Source organism: Mesoplodon mirus, assembly GCF_964341445.2.
Source record: "Mesoplodon mirus genome assembly, chromosome: 17".
NCBI classification, from domain to species: Eukaryota; Metazoa; Chordata; class Mammalia; order Artiodactyla; family Ziphiidae; genus Mesoplodon; species Mesoplodon mirus.
This window is the reverse complement of record NC_138993.1, coordinates 17,572,921-17,591,432: the sequence shown is the minus strand read 5'-3', so window position 1 is coordinate 17,591,432 and position 18,512 is coordinate 17,572,921. Positions and strand designations below refer to the sequence as shown.

At 33.3% G+C, this 18,512-nt stretch overlaps 1 long non-coding RNA gene across 4 annotated transcripts in view; it reads right to left on the bottom strand.

Moving 5' to 3' along the window:
* Window positions 1-13,659: 13,659 nt before the first annotated feature.
* LOC309792806 overlaps window positions 13,660-18,512 on the bottom strand; it is a 69,909-nt gene continuing 65,056 nt past the window's right edge. For 3 of the 4 annotated variants that reach the window (XR_014291796.1, XR_014291797.1, XR_014291799.1), the window contains exons 5-6: window positions 15,789-15,882; window positions 13,660-15,431 (exon numbers count right to left, since the gene is read on the bottom strand). This is a non-coding gene — a long non-coding RNA (uncharacterized lncRNA). The remainder of the gene's footprint in view (window positions 15,432-15,788; window positions 15,883-18,512) is intronic. The other variant, XR_014291798.1, reaches the window with a different exon arrangement.

Here is an 18,512-nt window from a genome sequence, read left to right as displayed (position 1 = left end):
AGGGATTCAGAAGCATACAATTAACTTTAGAGTCACTTTAAAGAACTGCAGCAGATGTTCAATACATTTATTTTTGTGATTATGGTAACAATGCTTCTTGAAAAAAATTTTTTTGAAAAGTATTTTTTAATGTAAGGACTTTTCATTCTACTACCATCTCCCATCTCCTCAGAGAGACAACAAATAAAAGCCAATAGGAAACAGTTAAATTATACTTTGCTGGAAAGTTTTAGATGATCAATCAGATCATTTATAACCCTCAAAATTTCATAGGTTTTCCAGCTATTCATACCCCCACCCACAGGTTTCTGGCTTTAAGTTTTTTTTAAAAAAACTTTAAGGTAGCTAAGACTTGAATGTTAATAGGTAGCATAGAATGAGAGGAGCCCTGAGCCCTGGTAAGTGAAACAGTAAAAGGTGGAGAACTTCTAAATGACCAGGCAAGAGCTTGGGCATTTCTATATTTATCTAGCTGGTATTCAGCCTTTCCAGAACATATTAATTTATCACCAAATCACTACTGATTTTCAGCAATCAACTGCCATTTATCAAGCACCCACTATGTTAGACTTGCAGAGTATACAATAAAAAATAAAATAGCTTCTGCCCATAAAGCAGGATGTATTAATTGTTCTAGGTCAGGTATAGGAGCACAAAAGAGAGAAATGGTATTTCTGGGTGAGGAAGAAAAATGAACTGGGAAAACTTCATGCAGGGGCTAGATAGCCTAAGAATATTTAGACGGCTGAAGATGAGGGAAAGGACATAACTTGAGCTAAGGCTTGTATGCAAATTAGAGGTTTGGAAAAGTAGTACAGTGTTTTTATTTGGCTTAACAACAGTACTGTGGTACTTGCGATCATTCCCATAGTGATAAGGTCAATCTCACCTGGGCAAAAAATATCCCTGATAGTAGACTTTTGGCTATGCAACCCCTGCCTCTCAAGATTTCTCACTTGATTTGCTCAGTTAAAGGCTATAGACCCCCAATGTTTCAGGTAAACTCATCTAATTTAAGCCTAGATTCCTTCCAACATTTCTTACAAATCGTGATTTTTCTTCAAATCATCACACCTTGATTTTCGAAGGGCTGCAGGCAATCCGAATATACTCTCATTTTCTTCAATTAGAAATTAGGGCATTTTATGCAAAGGAAGGAAAACAATCCCAAGCATGGTTACACTCATTTCCCTACCTATTCCCCAATACCAATCTGTTTTCAACCCAGTAATTCTACTTTACTCCTTCCTACTTGATCATGCTTTGGTTCATATTTTCTGCACTTGTAAGTCTCCAATTCCTTCATTTCACTGACTTAATCCTATCTATTCTTTAAGCCCAGCTCATTTTCAACCTCCTCTAGGAAGTCTTCTCTGTTGTCCAAATCCACATTTCCTTTGAGCTTCTACTGCACTTCAGGTCAGCAAGACAGACTTTACACTCCACTCTTCTCTAGTTGTTTCCTGTAAGTTAGTATAATATTAACATCTAGGCCAGAAGTTCTTTGCCGACAGTGACCATCTTTTTTAGACTATAGTGAAGTACTGGGCATTGAATAGGTCTTAAATAATAAAAATTGTCTCACTTGAAAAATGCAAAGAGAAAACTTTCAAGGCATTTTAAGTATTATTATAATAACTATTCTTGATGAGATGAAATTATATTCACTCTCATTTACAGAATATGACACCTCAAATTATCACCACCTCAGATTTTTCACTGTTCAAAAATAGATTTGCATATGAATAAAACTGTTCCACTCTACTTTGGTAGAGTATATAACATACATTTATGTACATAACGATGATCAAAACCAGTAGCCATTCTTGGGATTCGCTGATGGTCCAGTGGTTGAGACTCTGTGTTTCCATGGCAGGTGGCACGGGTTTGATCCCTGGTCGGGGAAATAAGATCCCCCATGCCGCAGAGTCAAAAACAAAACAAAACAAAACAAAACACCAGTAGCCATTTTTGATAATTTAGTCCCTTCTGATACAATTTCTGGCAGTAGGGGAAACTTACAAGTACATGGCCTTGCTTACAACCAACAGATTATAACTGAAAGGTTTATAATTTGAATCCTTTAGAGTGTACACCTTTCAAGTGTGTTGTCAAATTATGAATACAACATAATTTTGTTCAGTTTGAAATAAAGTGAAATTTTGCTTAAAGGAGACTGGAATTCTTCAAATTGAATCCTTAGTTAACCTGAATTTGTCTCTCACACTCTACTTCAAGAAGAAAGAAGTTAACTTTAAGAAAAATTATAATCAAACACCCTCTGGATGTTATGGCTTAAAACACACTAAACACCACTCTCCAAACTTCTATACTTATTATTACATAATACTTTATATGACTTGATCCTTACATAAAATTTAACAATATTTAGCATACTGTTTAAGAAAATATACTGAAATACTGTAATTTTTATTAATGTTTTACAAAATATTCAAACAAGGTTTAAGATCATTGTAAATGTCAGTTAACTAAATCATCTGGTACTCCATAGTGTCCCATTAATTCAATTAAATGCTTTCCTTATCTGATAAACATTAAAAGATTTCTTATTTTTCATTTACAGTGAGTGCCTCTCCTTCTTCAAGTTTCTATGGGGGTTGTTTTCCTTTTGTTGGCCATGTCTCACACAGTCAAGGTGACAATCTGACAAAAGGGTAGGAAAAACAAATCTAAATTTTTTCTAGAATGGAAAACTTAAATATATAATATCCAAAATTCTAAGGTGATAACTAAGGTTTCCACATAAATCTACAAGATTATTTAACTTTTTTTCCTTTGCTTTAATGAGTAATATGTCAGCGTACAGAATTATTCATAAAATAAATACATTGGAGGCTGACTCTCTTCTAGGATTATAAAAATTTGGGACGAAAAAGATCCAAGTTCAACCTCTTACTTAAAATTTACAGCTGAGGCTTGGAGAGAGCAATTTGCTTAAGGTCACACAAATTTAAGCCGAGCCAATTTTTAAGTATTTGAATAGGACCACATTTAACTTCTCTAGGATAGGAACAGTTTAAGCTTCTGTTTACATTGTCATTCCTCTGGCAAAGTAACCAAGCTACCTGAACACTTCTTTAGGATAATATTCACAAATTTTATTATACTGAATTATAACTTTTTATTCTGCTTCATTTCATGGTCTTCTAAACCAGTGGGAAAGCTTAAGCTTCTCCTACATGCTCAATTGTCATCTTAATAAAATGCATTTTGATGGCATTGAAGATACTAGTATCAGAGGCAAATACCTCTGAACAAAGTGACTTGTTGAATGAATGAATAGCTGTATACACATTACTGAATGAGATTCAAGTGATGGAAGTTTCATTGTCTGAGACTTTAAAAATGAGGACAAAATGATAGAAAATAACTTAGATTCTCATGTCTAGAATCATCAAATTAATCTAATGGATATTTTCACTTCTAATTTATATTACTTGATTTTCTACAGTGTTCTTAATTCTTGTATGAATTCTTGAAGGAATACTAATCCTAAGTTATTTCTTTAGAAATGCCTATTTTATTGCAATTTCTTTTCCCTAGGAGCCAGTAACAGAACCAAAAACATAGTCTAAAAAGGATTATTTAATCTAAAAAAATATTTTGTTTCTATGAGAAGCTTCATCTTTTCAACTGTGGGAAATTAAATACAAAAATATTGAGTATTAAAAGTAGACACTTTGAAAACACAGAGGTTGAAAAGCTATAAGACTATTTGTCGATAACAGAATTCTAAAAATTCTGACTTACCACCATGTTAAATAAATTAACTTATTAATTCATTCAATATTAATTTAAATGTTTATTGGATATCTACTCTGTGTCAGTTTAATTTTAATGTTGTTCTTTTATGTGTAAGGAAATTATGTTACTTGAAATACATCAGCTATCACAAATTATAAAATTACACATTCTACACATGAATAAATTAATTATGAAAATTTAAACAGCACAATTTCATATAAAAAGATTATCATACTAAGACAGGAAATGAAACAAGATGAAAAGTAAACTTAGCCAAAAAAAGGAATTTCCAACAATTTTAGACTTCTCCGTGGTAAGCAATTAGGCAGGCCTGGATTGAAGATGAGGTTATAAGATGATTTCATCATTCTCATGCTTCATTTCGTAGGTCTCTGGATAAATTCTATTGAGCAATTATCTATTTAAAGCTAACTAACTGTTGACACTGTGCCATGTGTTGTATTTAGAATCTTGATGCCAAAATCCTATACTAATGCAAGAGTATCTTAGGCTTTTTCCTTATTTAAAAATGAGGGTAATGAGTATTACTGGCAGTGAGCAATTAATTTTAGAAAACATCTTAAAGATAAAAACAATCTTAGAGTAGCAGACATATCAGGTATATTATCAATCATACATTTATTAATTATAAAACACTCAAATATTTTATTGACAGGTAGGCCAAACCTAGTTTGGAAGGCATTAACTATGAAGAGCAACAGAGGCCACCATGTGAAATTGATCTGAGAGCAAGCAGAGTATTAAGGCTAGAGCTTCAGTTAATTTGGGAATATACTTGGGTCCTCCAAACAAAAGTAGAGCCCGGAAGCCAGATGATTTCCCAATGTAGGACAAAGCATCTGAATGACATGGATTTAGGCAGGTAGGATTTAGGGGCTGGGTTCTGTGGGTTCAGGAAGCTGGTAAAGTTCAGAGTCTGGGAGATAGTAAGAAAAGAACACAAATACAGTGCTAGGAAAAAAGGTCACACCCTATGACCTCAGCGCGAAAGATTAAAGTGAAAACTATTTCTTGATGAGGTAGAAACAGAGGCAGTCATAAATAGTTGTTCTGGTTGGATTCCTACATACAAGCTGGTATGAATTCACTGGCCTAAACAAGGTTGACTTGGATTTTAAAAGCTGTCTTAAGCAATCAACTGTAGGGTCAGTCAGATGAATGATGAAGTGGGAAAAACAGCAATTAAATAATTTTAACCCTTTTAAAAGCACTTAATATTTTTTAAAAACCCTGAATCTTGAGATGGTAGCAAAGCTAACTGGAATTCCTGACCTCCATAGTGTTCTTGTGACACTTCAGGAAGAACATCTGGGAAACAATTTCAATCTGCTAGACAGTTTTCCTAAGACTTACATAAGGTATACTGTCAAAGTTTCTTTTGTCTCTTACCTAGGAGATAACATATGCTCTGTGAAATTTTTTTTTTTTTTTTTTTTTTTTTTTTTTGCGGTATGCGGGCCTCTCACTGTTGTGGCCTCCCCCGTTGCGGAGCACAGGCTCCGGATGCGCAGGCCCAGCGGCCATGGCTCACGGGCCCAGCCGCTCCGCGGCATATGGGATCCTCCCAGACCGGGGCACGAACCCGTATCCCCTGCATCGGCAGGCGGACTCTCAACCACTGCGCCACCAGGGAGGCCCTCTGTGAAATTTTTTATTCCTTAACTAATGCATCATCTCAGTAAGAGATAAAGAGCCTTCACACTTATTTCACATATAAAACTTACTATTACCTGGCAAGAACTATTTCATGTTTCTCATTTCTCTTTCCTTGTGATCCTTCGATGAAACTGTGATATTTGTGATCTGGAAATTTCACCTAATTGATCCTAGGAGGATTCCACTGAAAAGATCTATCTTCTGGCTATCTAACAAGTGAGTTGTTTTGAGTAGCCATACTAATACTGGTATCAATGTATTCCATGATAAGGAAGGGAAGTAACATAATACTGAGTGCTATGTGCGATCATGGGCTCTATTTACTATATCAGTCACCAAATGAGCTGAGTTAAGATAGTCTGGGCTCAAGCCTATTAAGCTTACAGGTTAATCATAGAGAAATAAGAAAAATAATCACAATATGATGTAACATAAGCAATAATGAAACTACTTTAGGAATGATAGAACAGAAAAGGAAGCTATTAATTTTCTGTGTGTGTATGTGAAGGGGGTGGGAGGAGGTTCCCCTTCTGAGGCAATACCCGAGAGTATTTCTGAAGGCTCAGTAAGAACCTGCTATACTGCCTGCAATTGCTCTATAAGACAGAATGAAGTTAATGATTTTTAAGCCTGCCAGAAGTCCAATTCTTTAAATTAACATAAAATACAAAGAAAATGGTATGTCTCATAGCTTAGGAATAGGTAAACTGCAAAGTAAGTTTACAATTTAAATGTATAATTTGCAGCCTTTTAGTTACAAAAGGTTTATTTTCTTAGATTTTGATTAGCTTCCAGAGACGTGAAGTGAGAGAACAATGCTGTTTGATGCTTTGACACCTTAAAAACAGTACAACCAAGTATGACCTATAGATTATGTAGACTTACTCTGGACAACTAGGTGGGGCAGTTTTCTCAGGGAGGGCAATGCTACTAAGGGCTGACTGAATTCATATAGCTGCATGTATATTCATGGACTACACATACATACAGAAGGACATGGACACATAAACACCCACGTCCAGCGTTACCAAAACACACTTCTCAGAACATGCCTCCTTGCAGTGGGATGGTAGCACCATCATGGAATATCTGAGAAGATAATTTGTGCTTAGTATAGTACTTCCACATACAAACCTATTTTAAAGTCTTAACATTCTTTGGAAGGTATCACGATCATTTTGAGCATTTTAGGGCTTAATATTTAGTTTTCTCTCCCCTACCTTTTGTTAACTATAGGACAGAGGTTGTAGATATAATTATTAAGAGCATGAGCTCTGCAATGAAACTACCTGAGCTTGAATCCTGACTCTCCCACCTACTAGTTATGTGACATCAGGCATGCTATTTCCCTGTGACTGTTTCCTTACCTTATAACATGGGAATAATGACGTATCTCCCCCATAAGGTGGTTATGAGAATTGAAAGGATTTTTAAATGTGAAAGTTTCTGGCAAAGGACAATGTGTCAGCAGTTATTTCTGTCACTAATCGCACCTAAAGCTTGAGTGGTTTCCATATGTACTTAAAAAAAAATTCATCCACAACCCAAGGGGTGGTATTTAAATGTTTTGATTTGATTGATTTGGGTCACTTTCACTAAAATAAGCACTCAAAATAAATAATAAAAATTTACAGGCCTATTTCCCAGAGGGGCAAATAAACATTAACAAATGTGCCAGGGCTGATGTTCCTTACTCTATTAACAATTCTCTCCTATCAAGAATCTCTATATAAATTTGAAAGAGAAGCAGAGTAGTCTGAGAAGTACTTGAACTGTAAAAACTAAGAAGCTTGCATTAAAAGATGTCATAAAAACAATCTTCTCAGCCAAGGTGTAACACTTCTTAATCAAGTCTCAACTATGATTTAGGCTCAAAAGACTGGCAAAGAATATACAGAATGATTATTTCCTGTACATGTGATGACAGAATCAACTAGACCCAGTGCCAATTTCAGAGTGAGATTGATCTTCCTAGGAACACTCCACTTAATAAATAACTGAGCACCTACTATGTGTCTAGTAAGGTAAGAAAAGCTCCAATTGAAGCTGAATCCCCCTATATTTAACTACAGAAAGAGAATTCCAAAAGTGGCAATTCTAAGCCCAAGCTATGGCGCAGCAGTCTTTTGAAAAATCCAAGCACCCTGGAATATAAATATCAGAGAATATCCCATTGACACTATGATTCAACTCTCTTCAAATCAAAACGGTATGATTAAGAATTTCTCTGGAATTGGTTCCTTCCTGTTAGCTTATCCAAATTCTTCAACTTTATTCTCCTTTGAAGTCTTAAGAGGAAAATGAAAACTTAATGATCCAGTTCTATACTGGATTTACCCAACAGCCTTGATAAAGTAATCCTTCTTGAAAACAAATGCCAACTTTTAAGTTTTTAGTATTCAAAAATTATGTTCCAATTTCAGTAACTCATTAATTTATTTTCATAATTTCAGTTTTCAGACAAGTGACACATACTTCTTGAAACCGTGATCTTGAACTTCTTAAGGGAGTACCTTCCTTAGATACTGTCAGTTCTGTTAAAATAAGTTTTCAGTAAAAGCTGTGCTAAAACAAAAAATCTAGAAATATCCCTGTAGTTTCCTTTAGTCAAAAATTGTTAGCACAGTGCGCTCATTTTAAAGGCAAGAATTTGTTCAAGCTGATGTATTGATTTTCTTCATCTCAAATGATGTCTTTAAATCTTATTCCCTCCCCCGCCCCCATTTCATCGCTCTGAGGCCCTTGGTAAAGCAGTCCATTTCCTTAATGCACACACACATCCATAGTCGGTAGAAATCCCTTGCTTAACAGTTTATATCTGCATCCCTGAAACTCAATCTCCCCAGTTTTGCCCTTCTATATTTTGCAATACAGAATAAAAGTCTCAGTATTGTTCTTTTTCAAGCAAGCTTCTTAATACCTCCACCCACCCCTGAGGACATTTGACATCTCATATTTTTTCAGTTCTCTGAATGCCCTCTAAAACTGGTTCACATCCATAGTCTGCATGTGTCCTGACATGAACTATATAAACCAAGACTTTCAATCAACAATGATTTGGGAGAACACGTGTTTATTAGCATATAGCAATAGTTTAGCCTAAATAAATGAAGAATTTTCATGCTAGTTTTGAAATTTGTTGAACCTTTACCTAAATTCCAAACTAAATTATCCAATTTGACTACCCAAAAAACCATCCACAATTCTTTTATAAAAAGGAATTTAGTTTAATGAATACAGAAGTATTGTAAACTCATCACAAATTTTTTCCTGAAGAATATAACTATAAGGAACTTTTTAGAAAGAGTAAGTCATCAATTTTTAAAGATCCAAATTCCTTGGATTTTAGGGGTAAATACATCTAAAGAATTATATTCAAAAAACTGGTCTGATAGCTTAACTATTATGGACCTGAGGCCTTACTTTTGGGTGCTTTCCCTATTATTTCAAAGGATGCAATGTCCACTAGAATGGTGACAAAAGTGGCATAACAGAGGGTCTAACTTGACATCTGTACCATAGGTGAGTTCTGGTGACAAACACCCCTCTGAGTCAGATTTTTAGACTCCCAAATGTTTATTTGATTAGCCAAGTTGTCAGATTCTAAACCTGCCTGTCTAAAACTACTGTTAAAGAGTTTTAAATTATAAAATATTGAAATGTGAGAAAAATAGGTTGAGACATACTATTTTTACATTCTAAATGGGTCACTGTAACAGACAGGTCATACACTATGAATTTATATATGTGTCATGTTTACATTTTGATAACCATAGCCATGTGTTTGAACTGAAATGTCCGTAATTAGTAAATGTTTTTTGAATATCAAATGTGAATTCCACAATTTTAGAACACCAGCTCAGCTTTTTGATAAATTTGATGTGATTATTGGGGTACAAAAGAAGCACATAATTTCTCTAATGGTCTTAGATTTCCTTCAGCAAATCTTGAACAATACATTTTCAGTAATTATTTTTCTTTCTCTCCCAATGAAAACCCTTCAATGACCTCCCTTGCTTCAGAAAGGCTCTCAAACTATGCAAAGGTACGCTTGGGGATGACATGCAGGTGTGAAAGAGGAAGCCAGAGGGTAAACAAGATGCATCTTCTCATGTACTCAAATTTACTAAAATATTTTGAGAAAAAGAAATTTTTAAATGTACGCATTTTTACAGTAAAACATTATGGAACAAATGATAAAATTAGTGGTAGTTTTTGGGTATACAGTTGACCCCTGAACAAGGGGGTTAAGGGAACTGACCCAACTTGCAGCTGAAAATCCACGTGTAACTTTAGAGTTTGCCCTCTGTACTCGCGGTTCCTCATCCACAGATGGTGTAGTATTGTAGTACATACTTATTGAAAAAAATAAGTGGACTCTCACAGTTCAAACCCATGTTGTTTGGGGATCAACTGTATTGTAGATAAATGTAAAGAAAAACTTTTTGAGCCAGGAGCATATCTCATATCTCTTTTCCAGAGGGTGATGTTCTTTCCAGTTTCTGGCATAGTCATGAATTAAGAAATGAATTTGCTAATCCAACTATACAACTAGAAGGAAACAATATACTGCTAATAATAGTTGCCACTGGATGGTAAAAATGTAATTTTTAAAAAGAATTTTTTGCCTTTTTCGAGGTTTCTATGCCTATACATTATTTTTATGCTGGGAGAAATTAAAACAAACTTCATTTTAAACAAAAATCCTTTTAAGATCTGAAAGTCAGTTTCACTGTGCTATTAAATATCTATAACTATAAAATAAACCAGATTTGTTTTCTTTTACAGCTTATTAATATAGTTTCAAAATTAAAATAGGTAACTACTCCTTTTCTTATACTTACCTTTTGAGGTTTTGGGGGCTGGAAGACCGGGGAAAAGACAGCAAAACCTCTCAACAGAGAATTCAAGAAGTGATTCTTGAATTCCTTTTCACCATTCCTTTGAGAACACAGAGTAGATTGCTCCCCTGAAGCTGATTTTAAAGTTATCTGATTTTTGAAATTACCTGTTCAGTCCTTCCCATGATAGTTAATTCTTCATTATCACTTCTAAATTTCCTGAACCCAAAGGAACTTAGGGTTTCCATTTACAGATTTCTAAAGGAGGTGATTAAGTGGTGGTAAGGCTGCTGCAAGTAACTGTTTTTATATATTTCAAGGAGCTCTCTCTCCTTTTCTCCCCCTCACTCACAAAAATCATACATGCTTGTTTATCATCAAGAATAAGCAAGATTTATCTCACATCCATAGTGAACCAGTAATAGCATTTTAGCATATGTATTTTTTTAATGAGTCTGTTCACACTATTTGGTAACCTTTTTTCACTTAATCATGAAGCTTCTAGCTCATTAAAATACTGATTACATTATTTTAAACAGCTGCACATTATTCCACTCAGCATGTTATTTAATCAGTTTTTTATTATTGGACACTTTAAAAACTTTAAATCTTTTAATATTATAAACAACACTATAATAAACACATGGATTACTTCTTAAATGAGTATATTTATTAATAGCTTTTACAGTATTAGAAAATTGAAAGAGAATCCAGTATTCTTTAAAAAAATTTTTTTTTCTCAATCATTCAGCTCTTTATTGAATGCCTTTTTATGTGCTATGATGCTCTAGGTCACTCAACTTTGGCCAGATACAGATCAACTATAAAGCTTTAAAATCATGATGCCTGGGTCCTACTCACAAAGAATTCTTTTAATTCGTTAATTCTTTTAACGTGCTAAAATCCTAGAAATATATCATGACTGGTCCACACTCTACTGTAATGTGATATATATTTTAATATAACTGAGAAAAAATCAACTATATCACTTGTCAGCATAAAATTAATATTTGAACTTTGGGACCTAATATTTAGGCCGGTGTTTTGAAGTTCTGGATGTCTTAGTTCACTTGCTTTTTGTTATTTCTTAAATTTAAATTTTTTCTTCACATTGCCAATACATTTATAAAAGGTTAATATGCATGAATAAATGAGATACAATTAATGATAATGAATGTACTTCCCTGTTAAGTGAGAGAAAAAGGTTAAGAGCTACAGGTATAAACCATTCATAACATGGGAAGGAGGGATAATGCCAGACTGTTAAAGTCAGGAAACACTTAGCACACACAAGAGGTTTGACCTGCTTTTTAAAAATGTACAGGAATTAGTCGGGGGAGAACTGGGGTGGTGAAATGGCATAAATAAGGGCACAGAGATAGAAAAACAGACGGAGCGGGACTAGTTAGCTTGAAGAAAAATGGAAAAACTTAAGGCTGGGGCAAGATCATGAGGTCTAAGTTAAGAAGTCTGAATTTTATCTTATTAGCAAAAGCATGATGAAACAATTACAGGCAAAGAACTCTTCAGCTAAAATGCTAATAGGAATAAGTGAGAAAAATGGCAGCAATTCCTAGAATGGAGGAGTTGAAGACAACTGTGGTTCGTTTGAGTAAATGACAAATGCGAACAAGTTCAGAGTGTCTCTTGGAGCTATTAGCTTTGACTAGCTAAACTGAGCAAGTAAAAAACAATTTCAGACCAATCAAATCACAATTCATAAAAACCTGATCATCACATATACACCTATTAACCATTTAAACATTTTGTTTATGTTCTAAATGGTCTCAGATGGAGGTTCTAACCTTGAGATCCAAAAAAATATTCGATCTACAAAGGTCACATAGGCTGATGCACATACAACTGTCAAGTTTCTCTTAAAGTAAGGAAAATTAAATCTGTACATTAAGCTAAGAACTTGAACAGCCCTAAGATCTGGCTCCTATAAACTTTTTGGGCTATGATTCTCCCTCTTGTATATTTGATCATAGCCATCCAGACCTTTTTGCTGCTCTTTTTGGTACACACCAAAAATGTTTCAGCCTCAAGGTCTCTGTAGTTGTTATTTCACCTGCTTGAAAGGCTCTTCTCCCAGAAACCTAATGGTTTGCTCCCTGTTTTTTAGATCTTTGTTCAAATGTCATTTTTGTGAGGCATTTTTGGACCACACTATTTAAAAACACATCTGCCTGCCTTCCAAACACGTTTAACCCATCCCTCCCACTTCCCTTGCTTTATTTTTCTTCATAGAACTTATCACCATCTGACATACCACATATAGTACTTATCAGTTTGTCTGTTCTATTACCCATGCCTCACTCCCAAAATTGTAAGCTCATAAGGGCTGGAATTTACCTGTTTTGTTCGGTGCTGATCCTCAGTGCCAATATAGTAGAATAAATAAATTTGTAGTCCTCTCTATATAAATGCTTCAAATCTATTTTAATGCTCCTTGTTAAACATAAGCCAGAAAAGACATTTATGGAAAAACAAATTAACATAAAAATCTGCATAGACTATGTTAAAATGTACAAATTCTCTTAAGAAATGATGTACTTAAACTTTCTTTACTTCTAACTATGGGACGACTTTCTACTTCGTTGCTTCATGCTAAAGTGGTATTTTTAACTGATCACATGAAAACTTAAAAAAAATTATCCTATAGTTTAGTATCGTATGCATTAAAGTCCAAACAGAAAAAAAGTTTTAGTGGTTCTATTAGAATTTATATCCCTGAAAAATGTTACTTTCATAAATACAAGCATTCCCAAAGATTATAAAATAATGAGATGTGGAAATAAGCAAACTCTGGAGTGATTTTAAAGTTTCTACTACTTCCTAAAGATATTAATCCATGCTAAGTGCTTAAATTATAAAATGAAGATATACAGAATAACTTTAATAACAAGTTAATCAAATTGAGGACATTTAGTGTAAAGGTGGCTTAAAAATTTTTTTCTCAGCATAATTTCTCAAACAAAATCTAACGCTATAGCATAAGATAAATATAAACAATAACAAGATTCTCCAGGCAGTTTACACTTTTTCAAAACACAAAAGTTCAATCACAAGAATATGATAAGTATCAGATTATTCAAAGTTCCACAGAATTAAGGGGGACCTGTACTCATATATATGTTAATCTAAATGTATTATTCATGAAATTTTTGCATGAATCCCATGGATTAAAAATCAAGAAATAGACCCAAAGAGAAATGAGAAATGTTAAATTTAATTTCAGTGTAATAAAAACAAAAACCCAGCAACTAACTTGTTACCTTGCACAGTAATTTTAACATAAAAAGTTTAAACTTATTTTGCCAACATTTTCTTCATTGCAAATAGCCTAAAAAAAAAAAATCAGAAATCTGTGAGATTTTATAAATAAACAAGGTAAGAATATAAACTCTTAAATTCTGCTGGAGAAATTAATTCTCCATTAAAGAGGCTCAAACTATTAGTAATAAAACAGAAATTTTAGGAAATCCCTTGATAAGAGGTAAGAAAATAAAAAATTTTAGCTGGAAATGTACTGATGATGGTCTCTTACTTCTCCTCCCAGACATGTAAGTATTGGGTTGGCCAAAAAATTCCTTTGGGTTTTAAGTAAAAATAAAAGACACATTTTTCATTTTCACCAAGAACTTTATTGAACAACGTATTCGCCCTTTTGTTCTACTACCTTCTGCCATTTTTCAGGCAACTTCATAATTCCTTCTTCCCCAAATTTTTTATCTTTTTGAGCAAAGAACTATTCTAGGTGCCTTTTATAGTCTTGCAGGGAATTGAAATTTTTTCCATTAAGAGAATTTTGTAAAGACCGAAATAAATGGAAATCCGAAGGTGCAATGTCCGGTGAATATGGTGGATGAATCAGAACTTCCTAGCCAAGCTGTAACACTTTTTGCCTAGTCATCAAAGAAACATGCAGTCTTGCAGTATCCTGATGGAAGATTATGCGTTTTCTTTTTGCTTTTTAAATTTATTCATTTATTTTTGGCCGTGTTGTGTGGCACGTGGGATCTTAGTTCCCTGACCAGGGATCGGACCTGCACCCCCTGCAGTGGAAGCACGGAGTCTTAACCACTGGACAGCCAGGGAAGTCCCAGATTATGTGTTTTCTGTTGACTAATTCTGGATGCTTTTCATCGAGTGCTGATTTCAGTAGGTCTAACTGGGAGCAGTACTTCTTGGAATTAATTGTTTGGTTTTCTGGAAGGAGCTCATAAGAGGGGACTCCCTTCCAATCCCACCAAATACACAACGTCACCTTCTTTGGATGAAGACCGGACTTTGGTGTGGTTCATTTCACTTGCCCCACGATCTCTTCTGTTCCACATTATTGTACAGTATCCAGTTTTCATTGCCCATCACAATTTGTTTTAAAAACGGAATGTTTTCGTTACGTTTAAGTAGAGAATCACAGGCGGAAATGTGGTCAGAAAGGTTTTTTTCGCTTAACTTATGTGGAACCCAAACATCAAAGCGATTAACATAACCAAGCTGCTGCAAATGATTTTCAAAGCTTGATTTGGATATTGTGAGTATGTCGGCTATCTCCCACGTGGTATAACGTTGGTCGTTCTCAATTAATGTCTTGATTTGATCCCTATCAACTTCAATTGGTCTACCCAACCGTGGAGCATCGTCCAGCAAGAAATCTCCAGCACAAAACTTTGCAAACCACTTTTGACACGTTCGATCAGTCACAGCACCTTCTCCACACAATGCACGAATCCTTTTTTACGTTTCAGTTGTGTTTTTACCTTTCTTGAAATAAAGCAATAATATGCCGAAAATGTTGCTTTTTTCTTCCATCTTCAATACTAAAATGGCTACACAAAAATTCACCAATTTTGATAAGTTTTTTAAAAAATGCACTCTGATATGACAGCTGTCACAATACAACCTAACAAAACTGTTTCGAATGAAGTTAAAGACAACTAAGTGCTCGCTACTAGAGCCTTATGGAAAAAAAACCGAACGAACTTTTTGGCCAACCCTATTAATAATAAGTCTAAATACTTACTAGAGCCAAATCTATCTCAAAAGTTTAGGACATTAATTTTTCTCCTTTTTGCTAATACTCAATGGGAAACAACACTTAGAATATAACTTTTTCCATGAATAAGGGATAGTAATATCCACCTGCAAAAGGAAAAAAACATTGATTTAGAATGTCAGCTTCTAAATAAATAAATACATTAACTTAGAAATCATAGTTTATTAAAGTATAATCTTGCTAATCCAGTTATGGCTAACCTGAACATATATCAGTAATGATACCTGGTGGCTTAAAAACACCTCTAATTCTATAACAATTAAAAGGTTACATAATTGAGTGAAGAAAACCTTTACTGTTAAATATGGCATTTAGTCTATGATCAAATTGTTAATTCTACTTTCATATATATGTGATCTTAAGAGACTTGAATTTGAATATAGTATGCAAGCTGAATTGTTTAACTATTAAGATATCCCTCTGACTACCTCCTGAATACTTGCCTGTAGTCCTCTGAGTTAGCTCCAAACTCAATCCATACTCCAAGTAACAGATTTAAGTTGCTCAATATTGGAATTATTTGGCATCAACTTAAACCTGAATGAAAAAGATTAGGATTTTTTTCCAAAGAAGGTGGAAAAAATGAAAGCTTAATATACACCCATATATAGTTATTTCTTCTTTGCAAAAAAATAAATGGCCATATTAAGACTAACATGAAAGGGTATAACTTTTATTTTACTATTTGCTCTTTGTGTTTCAAAATTACACAAAGATGGAAATATATTAACTCTTACAAATAAAACTTTAAGGCCTGTTGAGTTACCTAAATGAGTGTTTCATTAGGTACTGACAGGCTATTTCACCTTCTCTAGTAAGAGACTGGAAAGAAGTTGCATACTGTTATAATGAATTTCAATGCAACAGTTTTTCTATACTTTCTTATTCTCCCAATATTTCAATTTTTCTTTAATCTATTCTCAGGATTGAATTAAATAAAGTTTTTATTTAGCCCCAAATGATCCTTTTACACATCTTGAGCACCTAAGATATAAAGATTTATTTAGTAAATATAAAATGCATTTAGAAGGCAAATTAGACTAAATATAATTTTCTAAAATCTGACTTCAAATATATTAAGGAAAACAAAAGAAAAAATAGAAATCTAATTCCTGGCTTGTTCTGGAAAATACTGGACAAACTCTGTAATTCATTCAATAAATATTTCTAAGCATCTATGTATTAGTTCCTGAAATATTCTTAGTGGAACCAAAAATTACCATATATTTGTTACGGTCTTTCATGAAATGGCTGAGATAAAATAAAGGGAACAGGCTAAAAGCTTGATGAATGACTTTTAAAAGCCCCAAGGCAATATTTCCATGTGAGAGCTGGCATTTGATTCTCACCAATATGGTATACTACTTCTTTATTTTGGGAAAAAAATTTTGCTGGAAAAAAGTGAGATTGTTCTTAAAAATAACAGCTTTGTCTTATATATTTTCTTTACCTTGAAATAAGAATTTAAACAGAAGATGCTCAAATACAACTCCTTAAATTACACCTGAAATACTTTTAGGGTTTCCAACATAGACAATTATAATTGAAATGATTTGTTAAGAACTGCTTGTATTTTATAGATTTCCTGCTTGGTTTCAACTGAAAGGAGTGAGATATTCCTTGTAGGAAATAGGACCAGGAGTATAGTACACTACACTACACTCTTATCCTAAACATCAATTTTTAGTTTAATGACTTAATTAAACACCAACAAATAAGGAATAGAAGGTAAAGAAAGCATTTTCCTTCAAACTCCAATTAAATTAAAAAATTTTGACTGTTTGAATCTATAAAATTAGTGACTATCATAATAATTTTTGGTCTTATGATAAAGTTAAATACTAGATATAAAAAAAAGCAAACAAGGCCTTCATATTTTCGACTTTACTTTCTAACAAAAATCTGTGGTTAAGGATTAAAAAAATTTTTTTAATAAAAACAAGAAAAAAACCAATATGATAGTATAAAGTCAGAAGACATAGGGTTAAAGATCCTAATCTGCATGTGTAGCAGATTACTCAATTTGAGTTTCTGTTTCCTGAACTAACCAACAAATATACTGGTCATTTATAAGGTCTTTCCTACCTTTAAAGTTATGATTAACTTTTTTTTGAGATAACTTTTTTTTGAGACACAGGATATCAGGAATTTAATTCACATGTTTTGATACTTTCCCCTTTCCCTTATAAGAGAATATTTAGAAATATTACTAAAAATTGTCCTCTAAGTTCTGTTCAAAATGTGTATTTTATAATGTACATTTATCTGTGAGATAAGCAAATGTCTTAATATAATTTCATTTTACTAGAGAAATAAAGGGAAAACTAATATTTCCGTTCTACCTGAAGTAAAAATTGAATATTTAGACTGAATACAAATATGCATTAAAATAAATTTATTTGATGCTGTATGAGCTCTTTCAATAAACTTGATGGCATTCAACACAACTATTAAATTGCAATTATACTATTTTAATAAAAACATCTAAAAGTTAGTTCTAACTTATTTTTATTGAATCATACTAAAAATAACAAGATTATCAGTAATACTGAAAATTAATTATAATAAAGCTGAAAATACATTGGTAATATTAATATACATTAAAATATGACTGTAGAGTATGGCCAACCTTACTTCAGCAGCACAGTTAATACTGGAGATAATTTTAGAAGTTTAACGCCAATATTTACGTGCTGCTAAGGCACTGCTGACATTGCTATCATAAGAGCTATGAATAAAAAGAAATATATTTTCTTCAGAAGATCAGATCCTTGTATTTTTGAGGCAGCACAATATGGCCTGCACCTTTTCAAAATCCACAAACCATTATGTGCTGCTACTTTACTCCAAGGTTTTGTTTTTTTAAACACACATTAGCACCTAAAGATACAAAAAAAATTGTCTTTTAGAAAAAGAGGGTAAATACATTAAAAACCCATGTTTAAAGATTCAAACATTAACATAGTATGCATAATTAGTTATTTCTTGGAAGCTTTTGAGTAACATAATAAAACTTATTCCTACATTGAAAATTTAAGGAAAGCCTATTATGTGCGAAGCACCTTGCTATAGGTTAGGAACACAAAGTTGTATAATATGAGAAAAATAAAAGCATTTTTTCTGTGTCAACTTAATAAGTAAATACAATTAAATATTTAATCAAACTT